This window comes from Lutra lutra, chromosome 2, assembly GCF_902655055.1.
Source record: "Lutra lutra chromosome 2, mLutLut1.2, whole genome shotgun sequence".
Classification (NCBI taxonomy): domain Eukaryota; kingdom Metazoa; phylum Chordata; class Mammalia; order Carnivora; family Mustelidae; genus Lutra; species Lutra lutra.
Genome location: NC_062279.1, coordinates 113,797,064 through 113,817,812, shown reverse-complemented (window position 1 = coordinate 113,817,812; position 20,749 = coordinate 113,797,064). Strand labels below are relative to the sequence as shown.

Below are 20,749 nucleotides of genomic sequence, written 5' to 3'. Positions count from 1 at the left end.
CTTTGATCTCAGACTTCAAGCTTTCAGAACTATGAGAAATAAATTTCTCTAATGTATAAGCCACCCATTTATGGATTTTTGTTATAACAGCCTGAGCTGACTAAGGTAAAAAGGCACCCAGAGCTGGCCTGGTACTCATATTGTGGCCATGGTGTTCTTCTGTTAAACATAATCTCACAGATGACCAATATCTGACAAGGCCACTCTGTGATCATAGTGCAGCAAGACAAAGCAAAACCGATTCATAATCATTTTTGAGCACAGATACATACTAGGTCACTGTGAAAACCTAAAAACTACCAAACACCTCTCTCTCTCAGGTAATACAAATAGCTGACTTTTTGAATGTAAAACTAAACCACTTACAACTTTAGCCTTACTCTTCTGGCTTCTGAGATAAAATTCATTAAGATATCCAATCATATATACCACATCTTCTTTATATATATATATATATGTGTGTATATATATATATAAAATGCTGGGCAAAATAAGTTGATCAGAGAAAGACAATTATCATATGGTTTCACTCATATATGGAATATAAGAAACAGTACAGAGGATCTTAGGGGAAAGGAGGGAAAACTGAATGGAAGGTCATCAGAGAAGGAGAAAAACCATGTGAGACTATCAACTATAGGAAACAAACTGAGGGTTGCTGGATGGGAGGTTGGGGGCTGGGTAATTGGTGATGGGCATTAAGGATGGCATGTGATGTGATGAGCACTTGGTGTTATACACAACTGATCAATTATTGAACACTACATCTGAAACTAATGGTGTACTATATGTTGACTAATTGAATTAGTCAATTAAATTAAAAAAGAAGATATCCAATCACAGAATTACTCATTCTTCCTCACAGCATCTTTGAGCCCTCCCCTAAATCACCTACCACAAGCCCAAATACTATAAAAAGTTCTTCCTATTATTTTCTTACCAAGGCACCCTATGGTTCCCATGGTTATGTTTTCTGTGCTGTAGCAAACATTACTAAGCCCAAGTTTGACTACGGTTGTGTTCCTGGTGATCTTTGACTAGTGGACACCAACTTTATGTAATTAGTCTCAATAATGTAGCATATTTCATTTTTTAGGACAATATAGTCTGATTAATTACATACAATCTAAAAGGCTTAAATTCCAGGTTCTACATATAGATTCAAGAAGTCCATATCACAAAAGCTGTAATTATGTGGTTACTTTTCCATCTGGCACTACTGTATCTCTAGCCCATTACATATAAACTATTCTTTGAGCCACTAATTAGAAGCTTTTCTCTGAGCATTACACAGTAAAATTTAAAAAAAAATTAAGAGGTATATTTTGGATTTGCATCAATTAACAAGTAAAGCATAGCTGCAAGATAATGGAAAATAACTAAAGAATCCCTCACTGAATCATTTTAAAGTATGCATATACTCAAGCACAGGAACTACTCTAGGATACTTTTTATATTCAACTGGGGTCAATAGTAGATAAACAAATACAACTATTCACATTATGTTGCAATTCTTTAATAGAGTCTTGATTAACATTAACCAAGTGAATAACACAGAAATCAAGTGATGCTTTCATACCACTTGATGGTATTAAATCTAAGCAACACAGGAAGTTCAAATCCCATCCTTCCAATCACTCATGATCAATCACACCTGGTTTCCAAATAGTTATTCACAAAGATCATGAGCTGAATGGGGATCTATAGAATTAATGCTCTTAGGTTCAGACTTTGGAAAATGCTAGGCAAGTTATAGTTACAAGATTAAAAAAAAAAAATCTCTCTTATACCAAAATGTACAGCAATGATTTATTTCTATCTTTATTCATGCTCTCATAATGTTCTACACTATTAATAGCAACACGGGCTCCAGATGTGCCTTTAAATACTTTTATAAATATGAATAGCTGACTCTGGAATCTTTCTTTGTTTCTCAGTTCACAATGTGTGCATTATGTTTGCTAAAGCTGCTGTAATAAAATACCACAGACTGGGTGGCTTAAACAAAAGTAATTTATTTCTCATAGTTCTAGAACTTAAAAGTCCAAGATCAAGGTGTAGGCAGGTTGATTACCTTTGAAGTCTCTGTCTTTGGCTTGCAGATGGCCAACTTCTGGCTCTGTTCTTGTATGGTCTTTCCTCTATATGCATGACCCTGGTGTCTCTCTGTGTCCAAATTTCCTCTTACAAAGACACCCATCAGATTCCAGTAGAGTCTACCAATATGACCTCATTTAATTTTAATTACCTATTTAAAGCCCTAATTTCAAATACAGTCATATTTGTAGGTACTGGGGGTCAGGATTTTAATATATGAATTTCAGGGGAAGAGTACACACGCATTCTATAACACATGTAATGTACTCCCTTTCCCAGCCCACCCCCTTCCTACTTTTATGTTTTCTCTTCATCACTAGTTTTCAGAAATTTGTATGATGGACTTTGGTGTGGTTTTCTTTGTGTTTTATCTTTTGGGGGGGGGGCTTTACTGTGCTTCTTGGATATGTGGTTTTATAATTTTTTAATAAATTCAGAGTATTTTTGGACATTTTTCCCCTCAAATACATTTTAGGTCTTCCCTTTACTTCTGGAATTCCAGTTACACATATTCTAGGCTTTTGTATCTCTGAATTGTCTATTTGAGTATTTTGTCCCTTTTTCTAGTGTTTATATTTAGCCTTTTAGCATACATTTTCTAAAGTTTATTTGTCAATAATATTGGTCATTTTCTATGAAATACATTGCATGTATTTTTTTCTCCAGTTTACCATTTGTCTTTTGAATTTGTTGTTATGCAGAGTTGGGGCTGGGGGAGCATAAAGAATTTTTTTTAATTTTTTAAATTTTTTTATTAACATATAATGTATTATTAGCCCCAGGGGTACAGGTCTGTGAATTGCCAGGTTTACACACTTCACAGCACTCACCACAGCACATACCCTCCCCAATGTCTACAACCCAACCACCTTCTCTCTACCCTACTGCTCCGGCAACCCTCAGTTTGTTTTTTGAGATCAAGAGTCTCTTATAGTTTGTCTCCCTCCCAATCCCATCTTGTTTCATTTTTTCCTTCCCTACCCCCAAATGCCCCACGTTGCCTCTCAAATTCCTCATATCAGGAAGATCATATGATAATTGTCTTTCTCAGAATGACTTATTTTGCCCAGCATAATACCCTCTAGTTCCATCCACATCGTTGCAAATGGCAAGATTTCATTTCGTTTGATGGCTGCATAGTATTCCATTGCATATATATATACTACCTCTTCTTTTTTTTTTTTTAATTTATTTTTTTAAATAAACATATAACGTATTTTTATCCCCAGGGGTACAGGTCTGTGAATTGCCAGGTTTACACATTTCATAGCACTCACCATAGCACATACCCTCCCCAATGTCCATATCCCCACCACCCTCTCCTGTCCCCCCTCCCCCCAGCAACCCTCAGTCTGTTTTTTGAGATTGACTCTTTTATGGTTTGTCTCCCTCCCAATCCTATCTTGTTTCATTTTTTCTTTTCCTACTCCCCAACCCCCCCCACATTGCATTTCCACTTCCTCATATCAGGGAGATCATATGATAGTTGTCTTTCTCCGATTGACTTATTTCGCTAAGCATAATACCCTCTAGTTCCATCCATGTCGTTGCAAATGGCAAGATTTCATTTCTTTTGATGGCTGCATAGTATTCCATTGTGTATATATGCCACATCTTCTTTATCCATTCATCTGTTGATGGACATCTAGGTTCTTTCCATAGTTTGGCTATTGTAGACATTGCTGCTATAAACATTCGGGTGCACGTGCCCCTTCGGATCATATGTTTGTATCTTTAGGGTAAATACCCAGTAGTGCAATTGCTGGGTCATAGGGTAGTTCTATTTTTAACTTTTTGAGGAACCTCCATGCTGTTTTCCAGAATGGCTGCACCAACTTCCATTCCCACCAAGAGTGTAGGAGGGTTCCCCTCTCTCCGCATCCTCGCCAGAATCTGTCATTTCTTGACTTGTTAATTTTAGCCATTCTGACTGGTGTGAGGTTATACCACCTCTTCTTTATCCATTAATCTGTTGATGGACATCTAGGTTCTTTCCATAGTTTGGCTATTGTGGACATTGCTGCTATAAACATTCGGGTGCATGTGCCCCTTCAGATCACTACATTTGTATCTTTAGGGTAAATACCCAGTAGTGAAATTGCTGGGTTATATTTTCAACTTTTTGAGGAACCTCCATGCTGTTTTCCAGAGTGCCTGCACCAGCTGAGCATAAAGAATTTTTTAAGGTGGCTGAATTGATCTGTTTTCTTTCTTTGCTTCTGATTTTTAATTATATAAAGACACTCCTTATTTCCAGAACATAAAGGAATTAACATGTTTTCTTTTAGTACTTCTATATTATCTTTTTAACATTTGGTTTTCTGGTTTATTTGGAATTCATGTTTTAAACTTTGTGAAGCATGGTTTTAAGCTTATTTTTTTTCCCACTGACTACCATTTTTCCCAACTATTTTTTGCTATTGCCTAGAGTTCCATATTTATCATATACTAAATTTCCATGTGGGTGTGTATCTGTTTCTAACTTTGCTATTCTTTTCCTTTGGTCTTCTGTTTATTAATGGGTCAGCATCACAGTTTTAAGTATGGAAAATTTGTAGTATTTCAATAACTAGTAAGCTAATCACTTGCAATTGGTCTTCTGCTTCAGGATTTACAAACAAAAATTTTATTATTATTATTCTGTATGAACTTTAGAGTCAGCTTGTCTAGCTCTATGAAAAAAATAACTTGGCTGATTTTTATTGAGGTCATGTTTATAAATTATCTAAAGCAGATAATTATACATGACATCTTTATAATGAATTGAACAACAGATTTTTTTTCATTTGATGCAGCCTACTTTTGTGTTTTTCACGAGCATTTTAAAGTTTTCTTCATATAGATTTTACATATTTCTTAGGTTTATTCATAAAAAATGTCTTTTATTTTGTAGCTTTTGTAAATATGGTCTTATTTTCCATTATATCTTCTCATTATTGTTGTGTTTTCATGTGTATTGATTTTGTATGTTAACTTCTTTTTCTGCTACTGTACTTCATTTATTGTTTGAGTTCATAGTTTCATTGGTAGGTATTGGGAGGTATAACTTGAATGAGTGTCCGGGGAGCTAAGAAGCACAGAAAGCAAAGTGTTAGTAGACACTTAGAATTTTTATCACTTCCTTTGATTCCAGTACCAGATGGCAGGTCTAGAATCATAAAACACTAGCTAAGATGGACAGCACTTGTGAAAGCATGGTAGACTGAATTACAAATGGAAGGCAGTTACTATGCCTTTCAGGTATTCTCTTCTAATAAGAAGAGACTTTTCTAGAAGTATTCATACAACATGTTTTGCCTTGCCAAGGCCATTGCCTTTTTAGAGACCCGTGAGTCCTCAAGAAACTATTAAATTATTATGAGTATTCATTTGTATTCGTCTCAATTGTCAAGGGATGAGGAAACCTGGACATAATCTTTTCTAGAAATATAAATAATGTTGAGGAAGATGCAGGTAATACACATAAACATAATTTGATGAGCAATGAGCCAATAGTCAGACAAAAAGGTAGGAATGCTTCCAAGATGGTGCTTCACCACAATTACCCTCCAGTTTAAGGTCCAATTTGGAGTAGAGGGGAAAAACAATATGAGACATCTAAGTGCAATGCAGTGTGTTGTTCTGGGCATCTCTCTACCCTCTGACTTGCTGGGTCACTAACTGGATGGCTATCCTCAGGGCATGCATAGGATTAGGTAGGAAGTCCAGCTTACCTGTCACTGAGTGGTGATTCATTTATGCTGGTACAATGGTATTTATTTCCACTGTTCTATTCCCCCATTTTTCTGTAGGTAGAATAATACTGAATTACATGTAACATATATTTTACCAATATAGATTCAGTGGTGATTTTGGCAGATTAATTCTTGCTGTAAGACCCCCCCCCTCCAAAAAAAATAGCAAAGGAAAACTAAATGGGATGACATCAGAGTCAAGGCTACTGAATGCCTTTTGATCTATTATTCGTTCTTGGTTTTGGATGCTTCTTGCTAGCAACTGGTAGAAATTGGAAGGTAGGGGAAAAAAGAAAAGTGTAGAAAAAAGACCAAATGACTAAACCCTGGACCTGACATGACTAACTATTCATCAACTCTATCATCCAGCTTCATTTCTTAAAAAACATTAATGAATAAATTAAGTGAATGAACGAAAAAGGAGCTCAATATACATGTTATGGATATAATGCAAAGCTGATGTAAATAAGACATTAATGGTAATGTCTTATTTACCATTTTCACTCATATTCACTCACTATTCGTATCATCTTTATATTCTCAACAGTCTTTTTTTTTTAAGAAAATGGACTTTAGTATAATAACATTTAAACCTGGCAATTACTATTTATTTAAAAATTTTTATTTGAGTGTAGCTGACACACAATGTTAACATTAGTTTTAGGTGTAGTATAGAGGCTCAACTTCTCCATACATTATGCTATGCTCACCATAAATGTAACTACTATCTGTCACCATACAATCTTATTAGAAAATCATTGACTATATTCCTTATGCTGTGCCTATCACTCCCATGACTTATTTATTTCAGAACTGGAAGACTATTTCATATTCCCCTTCACCCATTTTGCCCTTCCCCAATTCCTCTCTCCTCTGGCAACCATCAGTTTGTTCTCTGTATTCACAGGTCTGATTCTGCTTTTTGTGTGTTTGTTTATTCATTTTTGTTTTTCAGATTCTGCATGAGTGAAATCATATGGTATTTGTTTTCTGAGTCTGATTTACTTCACTTAGCATAATACACTCTTATTTATCCCAGAAACAGAAGAGCCCATGATGTTAAGCTCTTTAAATCAATGTTTAACTCTCAGATGATTATGTTTAAAGCAAATACATCACTTATTGTAAAACTGTAATTCAAACTTTACGTTCCTTATTTTCCAAAACACATTCTTTTAAAAATGAGTAACAGCCCCAAAATTTCAGAAACATGATTCTGCATGAATCTAAGTCAGAAAGTCCCTGCAAAACTGTGTGGTTTTGATATATATTTATGTCTATTATATATGCAACTTAAATTAGATATTTCCTGATTACATCATATTTGCTTTACTTAGCTTAGTTTTATGCTTGTTACACACACATATTTTAAAATTAACGCCTTATAAAATTCCAAAATGCAATTCTAACTCATTATTTGGCTATGTGTGGTTTTGTACAAATTCCAGTAAATTTTCTGCCTGAGTCCTACTAATAAACATCAACTTAAGAATGAAACCATATTCCAACACATCATTTCTTCTAGTGATAAACAGCATGCTAGCTCTGGAAAATATTTAGCACAACATTGTGCAGTGTGACCTTCCTCCAAGGTCAGTCAGAAACAGCTGGTCATCCTAATTCCCAGTGTAAGCATTCTATTAAGGCAATGTAAATTCTCCTTAGATTGTACCCAATACTTGGCAAGACATCAAAAGTGGGTGTGAGAGAAGGCAAACACCTAGGAATCAAGATAAATAATATTCTAATAAATTCAATAACTGAATTTCAATAAGCTCAAAAACTGAATAACAGACTTCAAATTATTATTATTTTTTAGATTTTTATTTATTTACTTGACAGACAGCAATCACAAGTAGGCAGAGCAGCAGGCAGACAGAGAGAAAGGGGGAAGCAGGCTCCCCGCTGAGCAGAGAGCCCGATGTGGGGCTCAATCACAGAACCCCAAGATCATGACCTGAGCCGAGGCAGAGGCTTAACCCACTGAGCCACCCAGGAGCCCCAAATAATTTTTTTAATGTGATAAACAAACATCAAAATTTTATATGAAGACAAGATCCATCTGTACTTGCAAGACCCCATCTCACTCAACTCATCCTACTCTAATTTCTGGTTTCAATTCAACTTTATTTACAAAAATAGATGGATAGCCCATAGGACATAGCTTGTCATCTTTTTTTTTTTTTTAATATTATTTATCTTGAAAAATGTGTGTTTTGGTGCTCCCTGAAAATGCATTTGAGATGAGTACTTCACTCATCTCACTCTATAAATAAGTATACAACTGGCTCTTGTGTCTATGTATGTCAAGCCCTATTGAACAGTATACTTCAAATATCTGTAGTTGATTTAACATAAAGTATATCTCAATGAAGCTGTTAAAAATAAAAATGAAATCTCTTCAGTTGTGAAGCAGTAGAAACTTTTATTTACTTTCACTCCCATTCACTAATCGATTCACAGGGCATAAATTTTACTGGCTTGTATTTAAGGAGAATGTTATCTCCTCTATTTCCATGTTCTTCTCTGTACTGATGTAGATTATGGTAGAGTATGAAAAAGAAGGGACCTATGATTACTTTCTGACAATGTAGTTGTGTACTAGTTGGAATTAGGTTTATCTGTGAGTTATAGAATAATAGAGTAGTTTAAAAAAGGTAAAGTTTATTCTCTTCTCTTTCTGATCTACAACCTTCATCCTTTTGGCTTAAGTAGGTGACCTCTGAGCTCCTGCAGCAAAATAGGAAAACATAAAGAAGAGGATAAAGGGGACATTCCAGCTGTCTCTTTGGGAAGGTTTCTGGAAGCTACTAGCATAACATACTTCTGTTTTCATCTTTTCCACAGATTGTAGCCACATGGATACATAACTTAGTTATAAGGAGCCCCATAAATTATTCTGGGTGGCCATACATACAGAATAATGTATTATTATTCATTAATAATAATGAATTAATCCACTATTAATTAATAATGAATTATTATTTCATAAATAATATGAAATATATTATAAATATTATAGTACTATCAATATTAATATAATTAAATATAACATAAATATAACATTATAAATGTTGTAAATAAATATAATAAATAAATTATTAATAATTTATGAAATTATTATTTCATAAATAAAGGTAATTTATCTTTTATCTTTATGGGATTGGGAGTCACCTTTCTCCTCTCTAAAATAAGGGGGTTTGCTTCATGACCTTGAGGTTTTCCCAAAATTTAATATTCTGTATTGTAATTCAATCAGAAGCAAAAGTGAACCTAATTTGGGGGACATTGGGAATGAAAGGAGGTAATAGTAATAAAGTTAAACCTGAGTGAAAATGGGCTCTCTGGTTTGAGTTCAATAACACACAAGGAAGTACATTTTAAAAAGTAGTTATATTGAATGGTTAAAATGCCTCTTTAAATCTGTATTTATATATTCTAAACTGGATATAAAAACTGGGAGTTATTTTAATAACGCTTGTCACTTACATCTGAAAACATGTTTAATTTTTCCCATGCATAAAGACCAACCTTTCTATCCTTTTTCTCTTGATTGGAAACTATTTTAAGCTAACTAAGATATGCATGTTCAATCTGATGTTTTTTGTCTTTTGGGGAAGATTTAGTAACAAGACTAATTTGTTCAAATGTCATATTGCAAGACAACAACCAGTATTTAAAGATATATCTGGAAGATGTTAGAATCATTTAACCTTAAGTAGCTAAAAAGAAAGCATGGAAATAAAGATATTAATGTATTTTTTAAATAACTGTAAAGATCTCTGACCATAAAAATTTAATAAAGAGCAGGAAAGTTTAGTGATTTTGAGAAGACACTTGGGAACTGGAAACATTTGAATTAGAGCTTATTTTGTAAATGTTTAAAACTTCCTATTTTCCTAAGGTCTCAACAGCCTCATAGACCTGCTATGAGAACCCCACCCAGGTGACCAGGTATGGCAGTATGATAAGTAAGGTTGGTCTCTGCCACAAGTTCCCCTTCTTACCCTCTCCTGACTGTGATCTAGTGACATTCGAATACATCAATGAAATCCCCTCACCCCTTTGCTTGTACACTCCACTCTGATCCCCAATAAAGGTACTTGCCCATAGATACTCTCTCTCAGTTTCTCACCCACTACACTAAGTCCACTTACACAGAGCTCCTCCTGGTTGGCTTCCTGAATGGTATGCAGGTAACTTCCTCTTCTAGGACCCTGAATATAACAAATCTCTTTTATTTTCATATGCCTCTCTATGCTGTTATTTTATGTCCATACCAGACTGAGCATCAAAAATGGTCCACTTTAAGTAACATAATTATCCCTTATAACACGGAGTCCTTGAAGCTGTGCTGGAGTAAGTGACTTAACCTCTTTGAGCCTCAGTTTCATCCTCTAAAACAAAGGGTTGAAAATATAACCTGTATAATAAAGTAATGATACTGCCTTAATACCATCATGCCTATGAACTGCTTAACCTGAAGCCTGACACATGGGGGTTACTCAATAAATGTAGTTGTTATCATTGCTAAAATAGGAGAGAACCCAAAAAAAGGGGGGGGGAGCAAGAAAGGCAAGTAGGTTTGTGATGAGGAAATGTAGCAATTTTTTATACTCAGGAACAATAGCATTTGTGAGGAGCATAACGTGCTGGAATCATAAACAAATGACTTTAGGAAAAGCCATGATTCCTAGGTGCTGGCGTAATGATAATGGGAAGGAATATATGTAGGTGACACAATCCCTGTGTAAATTCACCACACTCAGCCTGTGTTCCATGTACCTCAAGCCCAGAAGCATTTGAAAAACATGAAAAGTCTCGTGATGTATGGGTTTTAACCAGGAAGCACCTCAGCTGTCTTACTGTGGAAATCACACGATCAAAATGTTTCCCAACCATATTTTCTCACACACACTTATTCCTTACATCTGCAGAATGGCACCAGAGGTATGATGTCTGTGAGTTTTATCTGAATAGTGGATGACCACAAGTCCAGCATGCCATGAAATACCCATGTTGCCTGGCTTCACAGAAAGAAAATACACAATTCTTAGCCAGTGTGAAACAGTTTGATGATACATGCAAGAGAACAAGGAAAGGGTGAAATATATGCATTGGCTACTTTTGCAATGCAAAATATAGTAAATATCCACTACTCTGTATTTGTAAAAATAGAAATATACAGTATAATGCAACAGAGAGACATAATAGACTAAAGACAAAGGGCATAATTTCTAGGAATGAGTTAAATTAATAAATGTATTATTGAGTCATCAACAAAATGCTGGAATAAATTAGGTACTCATAAGTTTAACTCTTAGTTTAAAATATCAAGAGGAGGGCACCTGGGTGGCTCAGTGGGTTAAAGCCTCTGCCTTCGGCTCAGGTCATGATCCCAGAGTCCTGGGATCGAGTCCTGCATCGGGGAGCCTGCTTCTCCCTTTCCTCTGCCTGCCACTATACCTGCTTGTGTTCTCTCTCTCTCTCTGTCAAATAAATAAAGTGTCATTTCCAAATATCTTCTCCCATTCTGTAGGTTGCCTCTTTGTTTTGTTGACTGTTTCCCTTCTCGTGCAGAAGCTTTTGATCTTGATGAAATCCCAAAAGTTCATTTTCACTTTTGTTTCCTTTGCCTTTGGAGACATATCTTGAAAGAAATTGCTGTGGCCAATGTCAAAGAGATTACTGCTTATGTTCTCCTCTAGGATTTTGATAGACTCCTGCCTCATGTTGAGGTCTTTTATCCATTTTGAGTTTATCTTTGTGTATGGTGTAAGAGAATGGTGGAGTTTCATTCTTCTATATACATAGCTGTCCAGTTTTCCCAGCACCATTTATTGAAGAGACTGTCTTTTTTCCACTGGATATTTTTTCCTGCTTTGTTGAAGATTATTTGACCATAGGGTTGAGGGTCCATATCTGGGGTCTCTACTCTGTTCCACTGGTCTCTGTGTCTGTTTTTGTGCCAGTACTATGCTCTCTTGCTGATTACAGCTTTGTAGTAAAGCTTGAAATCAGGCAATGTGATGCCCCCACCTTTGTTTTTCTTTTTCAACATTTCCTTAGCAATTCGGGGTCTCTTCTGGTTCCATACAAATTTTAGGATTGTTTGTTCCAGCTCTTTGAAAAATGCCAATGGAATTTTGATTGGGATGGTATTCAAAGTATAGATGGCTCTAGGCAGTATAGACATTTTAACAATGTTTATTCTTCCAATTCATGAGCATGGAATGCTCTTTGATCTTTTCATGTCATCTTCAATTTCTCTCATGAGTGTTCTGTAGTTCTTCAAGTACAGATCCTTTACCTCTTTGGTCAGGTTTATTCCCAGGTATCTTACGGTTCTTGGTGCTATAGTAAATGGAATTGATTCTCTAATTTCTCTATTTTTTCATTGTTAGTGTAGTAAGAAAGCAACCGATTTCTGTACATTGATTTTGTATCCTGCCACATTGCTGAATTGCTGTATGAGTTCTAGTAGTTTGAGGGTGGAGTCTTTTGGGTTTTCCATATAAAGTATTATGTCTTCTGTGAAGAGAGAGAGTTTGACTTCTTCTTTGCCAATCTGAATACCTTTTATTTCTTTTTGTTGTCTGATTGCTGTTGCTAGGATTTCTAGTACTATGTTGAACAACAGTGGCAAGAGTGGACATCCTTGTCGTGATCCTGATCTCAAAGGGAAGGCTGTCAGCTTTTCCCCAATGAGGATGATATTCACTGTGGGTTTTTCATAGATAGATTTTATGAAGTTCAGGAATGTTCCCTCCATCTCAATACATTGAAGAGTTTTAATCAGGAAAGGATGCCATATCTTGTCAAATGCTTTTTCTGCATCAATTGAGAGGACCATGTGTTTCTTTTCTCTTCTCTTATTGATTTGTTCTATCACATTGATTGATTTGTGAATGTTGAACCATCCTTGCATCCCAGGATAAATCCCACCTGGTCATGGTGGGTAATCTTTTTAATGGTCTGTTTGATTCTATTTGCTAGGATCTTGTCGAGAATCTTGGCATCCATATTCATCAGGGATATTGGTCTGAAATTCTTCTTTTTGGGAGGGTCTTTGGTGAAGATATTCGCCAATGACACTACAGACAAAGGCTGATATATAAGATCTATAAAGAATTCCTCAACTCAACACACACAAAACAGATAATCATGTCAAAAAATGGGCACAAGATATGAACAGACACTTCTCCAAAGAAGACACACAAATGGCTAACAGACACATGAAAACATGTTCATCATCATTAGCCATCGGGGAGATTCAAATCAAAACCACACTGAGATACCACCTTATACCAGTTAGAATAGCCAAAATCAACAAGACAGCAAACAACAAGTTTTTGGAGAGGATGTGGAGAAAGTGGAACCCTCTTACACTGTTGGTGGGAATGCAAGTTGGTGCAGCCACTTTAGAAAACAGTGTGGAGATTCCTTAAGAAATTAAAAATAGAGCTACCCTATGGCCCTGGAATTGCACTACTGGGGTATTTACCCCAAAGATACAGATGTAGTGAAAAGAAGGGCCTGTGTACCCCAATGTTCATAGCAGCAATGGCCACAGTCGCCAAACTGTGGAAAGAACCAAGATGCCCTTCGACCAACGAACGGATAAAGAAGATACAGTCCATATATACAATGGAGTATTATGCCTCCATTGATGAAAGGATGAATACCCAACTTCTCTACCAATATGGATGGGACTGGAAGAGATTATGCTGAGAGAAATAAGTCAAGCAGAGAGAGTCAATTATATGGTTTCACTTACTTGTGGAGCATAAGGAATAACACGGAAGACGTTGGGAGATTGAGAACAGAAGTGAGTTTGGGGAAATCGGAGGGGGAGACAAACCATGAGAGACTGTGGACTCTGAGAAACAAACTGAGGGTTTTTTTTTTTTTGGGGGGGGGTGATCCTGGTGGTGGGTATTATGGAGGGCATGTATTGCATGTAGCACTGGGTGTGGTATATAAACATGAATTTTGTGGTGTAAAAAATGAATTTTGGAAGACTGAAAAAAATTAAAGAATGGAAGAGCAAATCTAGCTTATCATATTTCAAGTGGTTTGCCTAATACTTTATTATTGTTTTATCCACTGATTTGAAATGTTACCTTAACCATTAATCAATTTCCCTTAAATAATAGGGTCTCTTTTGGAATATTTATTCTATAATATTTTTTGTTCATTTATTTATTGTGCCAATGCCAAACTATTCTAATTATTGTACTATTGTATTTTAATATATGGTAAAATTAAATTAGCCCCTCATAACTCTTCATTTTCAGAGTATTATGGTTATTTTCACATTTATTTTATTCCAGATAAACCTGGAATCATTTTGTCACATTTTATATCTATGTTACATTCCAAATAACTTAAATTTATATGTTAGTAAAAAAAAAACTTTTATTTAAATGTATTCCTACCTAAATAAATAAATAAATAAAATGAAATAAAATAAAATACCAGAATTGTAAATATAAAGGCCTGAGCTGTAGCAGACTGGCCTCTGATGTCATAGGAAAATCAAAATATCATCAGTAGTATGTGTAATGCTGTATTTATGATGCCTTTTTATGAACATTGGCTTAATTATAAAATTCTATTTTTTTCTTCTTTTAACTTTAGAATCAAAGGAACCCAGGAAATGAGGACAAAGAAAAAGAACATTAATTAGTAGGGTCTCAATGAGCATTATCGTAATAGGATATCATGCTGGTCTTTCTAATACACAGTAGAAACTCAGCCAGTCATGTCCATAGTGCTTAATTCATAGATTCATAGTTCTAGATATTACATTTCTCAGTCAGGATGAATGAGTCCAATCAGCCAGGTCTGCAATGATTCCTAGTTTTAGTATGAAGACCAAGTTTTGATAGATGAACAGTTTAGAATGTCTAAAATTCCCAGTGAAAGCTCCTGATTATAGTTGAATTAAGATGGCCCAATTAAAAAAAAAAAAGATGGCCCAATTATATATATATATTATCGTTAACAAATATTTTTAAAATGACAATTATTATTAAGTTTTCCTAAAGAACTATGTTGTCATAAACGGATTTTTTTTACTTGACTGTTTCTAGGTGCAAAGTGATGGTGAAATACTGCTTAGTCTAATACTCCTCTCACAATATACTACATAAAAATGGAAATGCAAGAACTGTGATGTGTTACCCAAAAGTCCAAGCTGATAAACCAGTAGAGGCAAAGAGACTCCAAAACTGGATCTTCTGGTTGTATGTTACTTCTTTCTTATACATATACATTACTGTATTTTTAAAAAAAAAAAAACTATATTTAGTTCAAAGTGTATTTAAATAATTATTTTAAAATATTAGAAATCATCTTTAAAATCTAGGCTTCAAATGAAATAATCAGAGATTTTATATAAATTTGTCAATACACAGGCTTGGTATTTCTCACCTCTTTTTCTACTCTCCATATTCATTGGCTAAATATATAAATATATTATATAAAGTCAACATGTTTACATTAAGCCCTCTCATTTTCACACATAGTGCCTAAAAAATCAAAATTAAACCTTTTTCTTTTTTTTTTTTTAAGATTTTATTTATTTATTTGACAGAGAGAGGTCACAAGTAGGCAGAGAGGCAGGCAGAGAGAGAGGGGGAAGGAGGATCCCCGCTGAGCGGACAGCCCGATGCGGGGCTTGATCCCAGGACCCTGAGATCATGACCTGAGCCGGCAGAGGTTTAACCCACTGAGCCACCCAAGCGCCCCAAAATTAAACCTTTTTCTTAATGGCAGAGTGATTTATATGTTGCCTAAATTTTCATAAGACAAGAAGCTAGAAAAATCAAGGAAACAGACCCTCTATGCTTTAGTTTTCAAAATAGAATCTGCCCTGCCAACACCTTGATTTTAGCCCAGTGAGATCCATGTTGGATTTCAAACCTATATAACTATAAATAATATATATTACATGTTATTTATATATAAATATATTATATATATTTTATTTATATATTATGTATATATTTACATATTTATCTTATATACTTTATGTAATATATAAAATATATAATATATAGTCATATATAATATATAATTTATATAACTTACATATAATATATAATTTATATAATATATAATTATATATAGTTATATAATATGTAATATATAATATATATAACTATGAATAATACATCTGTGTTGCTTTAAGCTACTGAGTCCATCATGATTTATTATTCTAGCAAAAGACATCTAAGTAACAGCAAATATAAGCAATATATAAAATATACAGATAAATCTATGGTAAATATAAGAAATATAAATTAAATATTATAGATGTATATATATTATATATGTGTATATATATTACACTTATATTCAATAATAGCTCACCTTGCTAAAGCGAGCAAGGCATCCAAACATGAAACAATTGGAAGGTAATAGAAATTACTGTGTAACCAAGTGCTAACTTGTGCGATTCAGAGAAAATATAAGACTTCAGAGAAAGATGTGTTTGAATATCAGTATGAGCCCATGGAATTAGATAAGACTTCTCCTTAAGGAGAGAACTGCAGGATTATATGCAAGATGCAATTAAGAATTCCTTGATAATATTGACCATGAAGAATAGCTGGAATTACATAACACAATTAAAAAAAAGAATAACTGGAATTAAAGAAAATTTGGAATTCTCATCTTTTTGTAATTCTTTTTTTTTTTAAGATTTTATTTATTTATTTGACAGACAGAGATCACAAGTAGGCAGGTAATTCAGATCACAGATGAAGTTTATTGTTTTACTTTAAAAAAATTTTTTTGGCTTGTTGTTGGGTTTTGTTTGTTTGTTTTTTCTTTTTTTTCAAAATAGACAGCTTGCTTTGATTGATGGTGAGGCCCTGGAGGTCCGGGATAGAATTTGAGACCTTATTTGGACTCAGAAGGAAATGGTGCCATGGTCATTTAGAGGTGTGTATTAAGGTCCCAGAAAAGAGTAAGACTTCCCACACTTAGTTTGTATATTACCACAGCTGATATTCAGCTCATACCAGTTGATAAAATATGGAACTATACTGAACTATATAAACTATTCACGCTGATAAAAAGTGACTCCCTAACTTCCCAAATAACTCGCTATTACCTTGGCTACTTTGATTCTACCATGGGACCCTGAATCACCCCTAATTCAGCAACTATGGAACTAATGTGCAGTAGCCATACTGGTTGCTTTATTGAATAAAGGTAGGGTGTTAGACTAGATGATTTTTCAAGGTCTGTTTGAATCCTATGTTTATGTAGTATCTAGAACAAACAATATATATACTTGGTTAAAAGAATATATTAATTTATGTTTATAGATGTAATTTATTCTGAATCAAATGGAAAAGTAGCTGTATTAAAATTTAGTTCTTAGGAAAAGCCTGTTAATCACCATCATGGAAAAGCTGTTGGTATAAACACTTCATAAGATGCTTAGCAATGACCTCACAACAGTAGCAGGAGTTGGCAGATGCATGCCATTCAGTTTTCTCAGGCCAAATAGTACAGTTTCTTGGCACACTTTGAAAAAATTCTAAAAATGGCATTTTCCATGTGTAAAGCAATGAGAATGGAATGTCTTTTCTGTTACCACCATATATAGAAGGAATCTGGAGTTTCTTACAAACATGTAAGTTTTGTTGTAGTAGCTAGACACAATACCAACATATGGTGGCTAGAGAAACAGACATTTAGAATCATCTTATGTAACAGAATTAAAAAATGAAAAACATTTCATTAGCAGTCACGCTGGGAGAATGTATGACTGTATTTAACTCATGACCATATAAAAACAATTAACTAAGGAAATGGCACCATATTCAGGTACAGCTGCTGTTCTCATTTATGCTTTTATCTATGAGGTCATGGTTGACTTGTTGAACTAGCCCAAACTGGACATTTTCTGTAGAAAGCAAACAGGTTGCCAGAAGTCATTCTGTGAGAACAATTCCCTCTATGTCTCCCAAGCCTATGCAAAATTACATATTTCATATGTTTATCCCAGTCTTCATCCAGATTATCTATTTTACCTGAAATCTTTGTGCAATCTGGGCACTAAGGCAGTTGAATAAGCCTAGGATCTATGATATAGAACTTGCTTTTAAGGTAAATTAATAAAAATATCAGAAATGAGAATGACCCAGAACTTTATTGCTTAGTTATACTCTGCCATTAATGATATTTAAATTGCCTTGTTGTTAAATCTAAACTTAAAATTTCTTTACTACTTTTTATCAAAGTTCTTCTGGGCTTGGCAATATGTTAAACTTCAAATCTGAGTAAAAAACGAACATATACAATCCAAGAGCATAGAATGGTCTTCCATCTTTTTGTGTCTTCTTTGATTTCTTTCATGAGTGTTCTGTAGTTCCTCGAGTACAGATCCTTTACCTCTTTGGTTAGGTTTATTCCCAGGTATCTTATGGTTCTTGGTGCTATAGTAAATGGAATTGATTCTCTAATTTCCCTTTCTGTGTTTTCATTGTTAGTGTATAAGAAAGCCACAGATTTCTGTGCATTGATTTTGTATCCTGCCACATTACCGAATTGCTGTATGAGTTCTAGTAGTTTGGGGATGGAGTCTTTTGGGTTTTCCTATTAAGTATCATGTCATCTGGGAAGAGAGAGTTTGACTTCTTCATTGCCAATTTGGATACATTTTATTTCTCTTTGTTGTCTGATTGCTGTTGCTAGGACTTCTAATACTATGTTGAACAAGAGTGGTGAGAGTGGGTATCCTTGTCATGTTCCTGATCTCAACGGGAAGGCTGCGAGCTTTTTCCCATTGAGGATGATATTTGCTGTGGGCTTTTCATAGATAGATTTTATGAAGTTCAGGAATGTTCCCTCTATCCCTATACTTTGAAGCGTTTTAATCAGGAACGGATGCTGGATTTTGTCAAATGCTTTTTCTGCATCAATTGAGAGGACCATGTGGTTCTTCTCTCTTCTCTTATTGATTTGTTCTATCACATTGATTGATTTGCGAATGTTGAACCATCCTTGTAACCCAGGGGTGAATCCCGCCTGGTCATGGTAGATAATCTTTTTAATGTGCTGTTGGATCCTATTTGCTAGGATCTTGTTGAGAATCTTAGCATCCATATTCATCAGTGATATTGGTCTGAAATTCTCCTTTTTGGTGGGGGTCTTTGCCTGGTTTGGCGATCAGGGTAATGCTGGCTTCATAAAAAGAGTCTGGAAGTTTTCCTTCTGCTTCAATTTTTTGAAACAGCTTCAGGAGAATAGGTGTTATTTCTTCGAAAGTTTGGTAGAATTCCCCCGGGAATCTGACAGGTCCTGGGCTTTTGTTTTTTGGGAGGTTTTTGATCACTGCTTCAATCTCGTTACTAGATAATTTGTATGTATAATTGCAAACTTTAATTATAGCATCAGAGTTTGACTTGTATTATAATTTATAGTGTATATGCATGTTTTCCTATGAGACTGGGCTTCTTATGGATGAAATCCATAATCCACTTTTATTTACCAAGAACAAGGAGTTATTCTTGAAAGGAGCACTCAAGAATTGAGTTCAGTTGAATTGGATTTCATATTCCAAGTTTTATAATACATATATTTTAGGGACAACATTCTGCTTGGATGATGCCTTGCATTGCTTATGCAGGACAGTATAGTTAAGTGTAACAGTATTGAATTGATTTTTTTTTATGAATTTAGGCAAACCAAAATGCATTTTCAGAGATATTGCTATTGTTTTCCATCTTTTGTTACCATTATATTCATAATGTTAAGTAAGAATAAAATATCTTTATTTTCTTTTCAGCCCTTACAATTATCTCCCAAACACAAAACAGTGTTAAAGAACTGGGTTTGAGCCTAGTATTTGTTGCTAATTAGTATCTGAATCTAATTTCTCAAGGCTTAAAATTGCAATGAATTTTTAAGATGGGGAAATTGGTCTACATAATCCCTAGTGTCTCTTGAAATCTAAAGTTCTATTTTCTAACATGTCATTTGTGTTTACAAAGTCCAGTAAGATATGGGAAACAGAAGTAAGGCAAGCCCTTCAATTCTAACCTCAGTTTAAGAAAGAGAAATTATATTAAGTATCGTTAGTATTTACCATTGTACTTTCCCAGGCAGTAGGTGTAAATACCTATCAAGATTCCTCTTCCTTGACCTAGAATACAGTACTCAAATATTTGGGCTCTGATTTCTTTATAGGCAAAAGAAAAAAAAATCCTTCTTCCTTAAAGCTGCAAAATGGTAGAACAGAGATAGCAAGAGATTTGAACGAGCTCATTGAGTTGATGGTAGAAATAGGATTAAATCAGTTCTGAGTTCAAGTTCTTTATTTAACTTACATAAATGACATATTTTCATATATGCAGCTTTATTTTTTCACATTGCTCTATATAAAAGATTCTCTTCAACTCTGACACATTTCCACCCCCTTTAATAGTGCTTTCCTTCCTATGTTCCTTATCCTTATTTCTTTCCTTTTAGGTTCCTTTATATTTTTATTTATTTTAAATTTTCCATTCATTCATCCCCATGAGAAAAATCACAGAAACAACTCTTAATTATTTTCGCCTTTTAACAGTAAATGTAATAGAAAAGCATTAAGTAAATACATATTTAACAGCATGCATTAAAGTGTACATTTTAATGGACCTTGAGCTAAATGAAAATACATAAATTCTTTCCCCTCTATCAACTGTAAAATTCTACTTGAGATGATTTCATCAGTGTTGTGTTGAGTCTTTTTAAAAGTATCTGAAAGCTAATTACTAATCTGTTCTCTAATTAAACATAATCTTTTAAGGTAGGGATTCAAGCTGAGTGCTTAAATTAGTGGTACTTAACTTTTAGCAGTGGCCACATTTAATGAAAGAAGAAACATATTATTGAAATAATAGAGAATAGTGAAGGTA

At 34.4% G+C, this 20,749-nt stretch overlaps 1 long non-coding RNA gene across 1 annotated transcript in view; it reads left to right on the top strand.

Annotated features, from left to right (window-relative positions):
- Positions 1-15,074, top strand: part of LOC125094278 (uncharacterized) — a 76,667-nt gene extending 61,593 nt beyond the window's left edge. The window contains exon 4 of the long non-coding RNA XR_007125438.1: positions 14,927-15,074. This is a non-coding gene — a long non-coding RNA (uncharacterized LOC125094278). The remainder of the gene's footprint in view (positions 1-14,926) is intronic.
- The last annotated feature ends 5,675 nt before the right edge of the window (positions 15,075-20,749 follow it).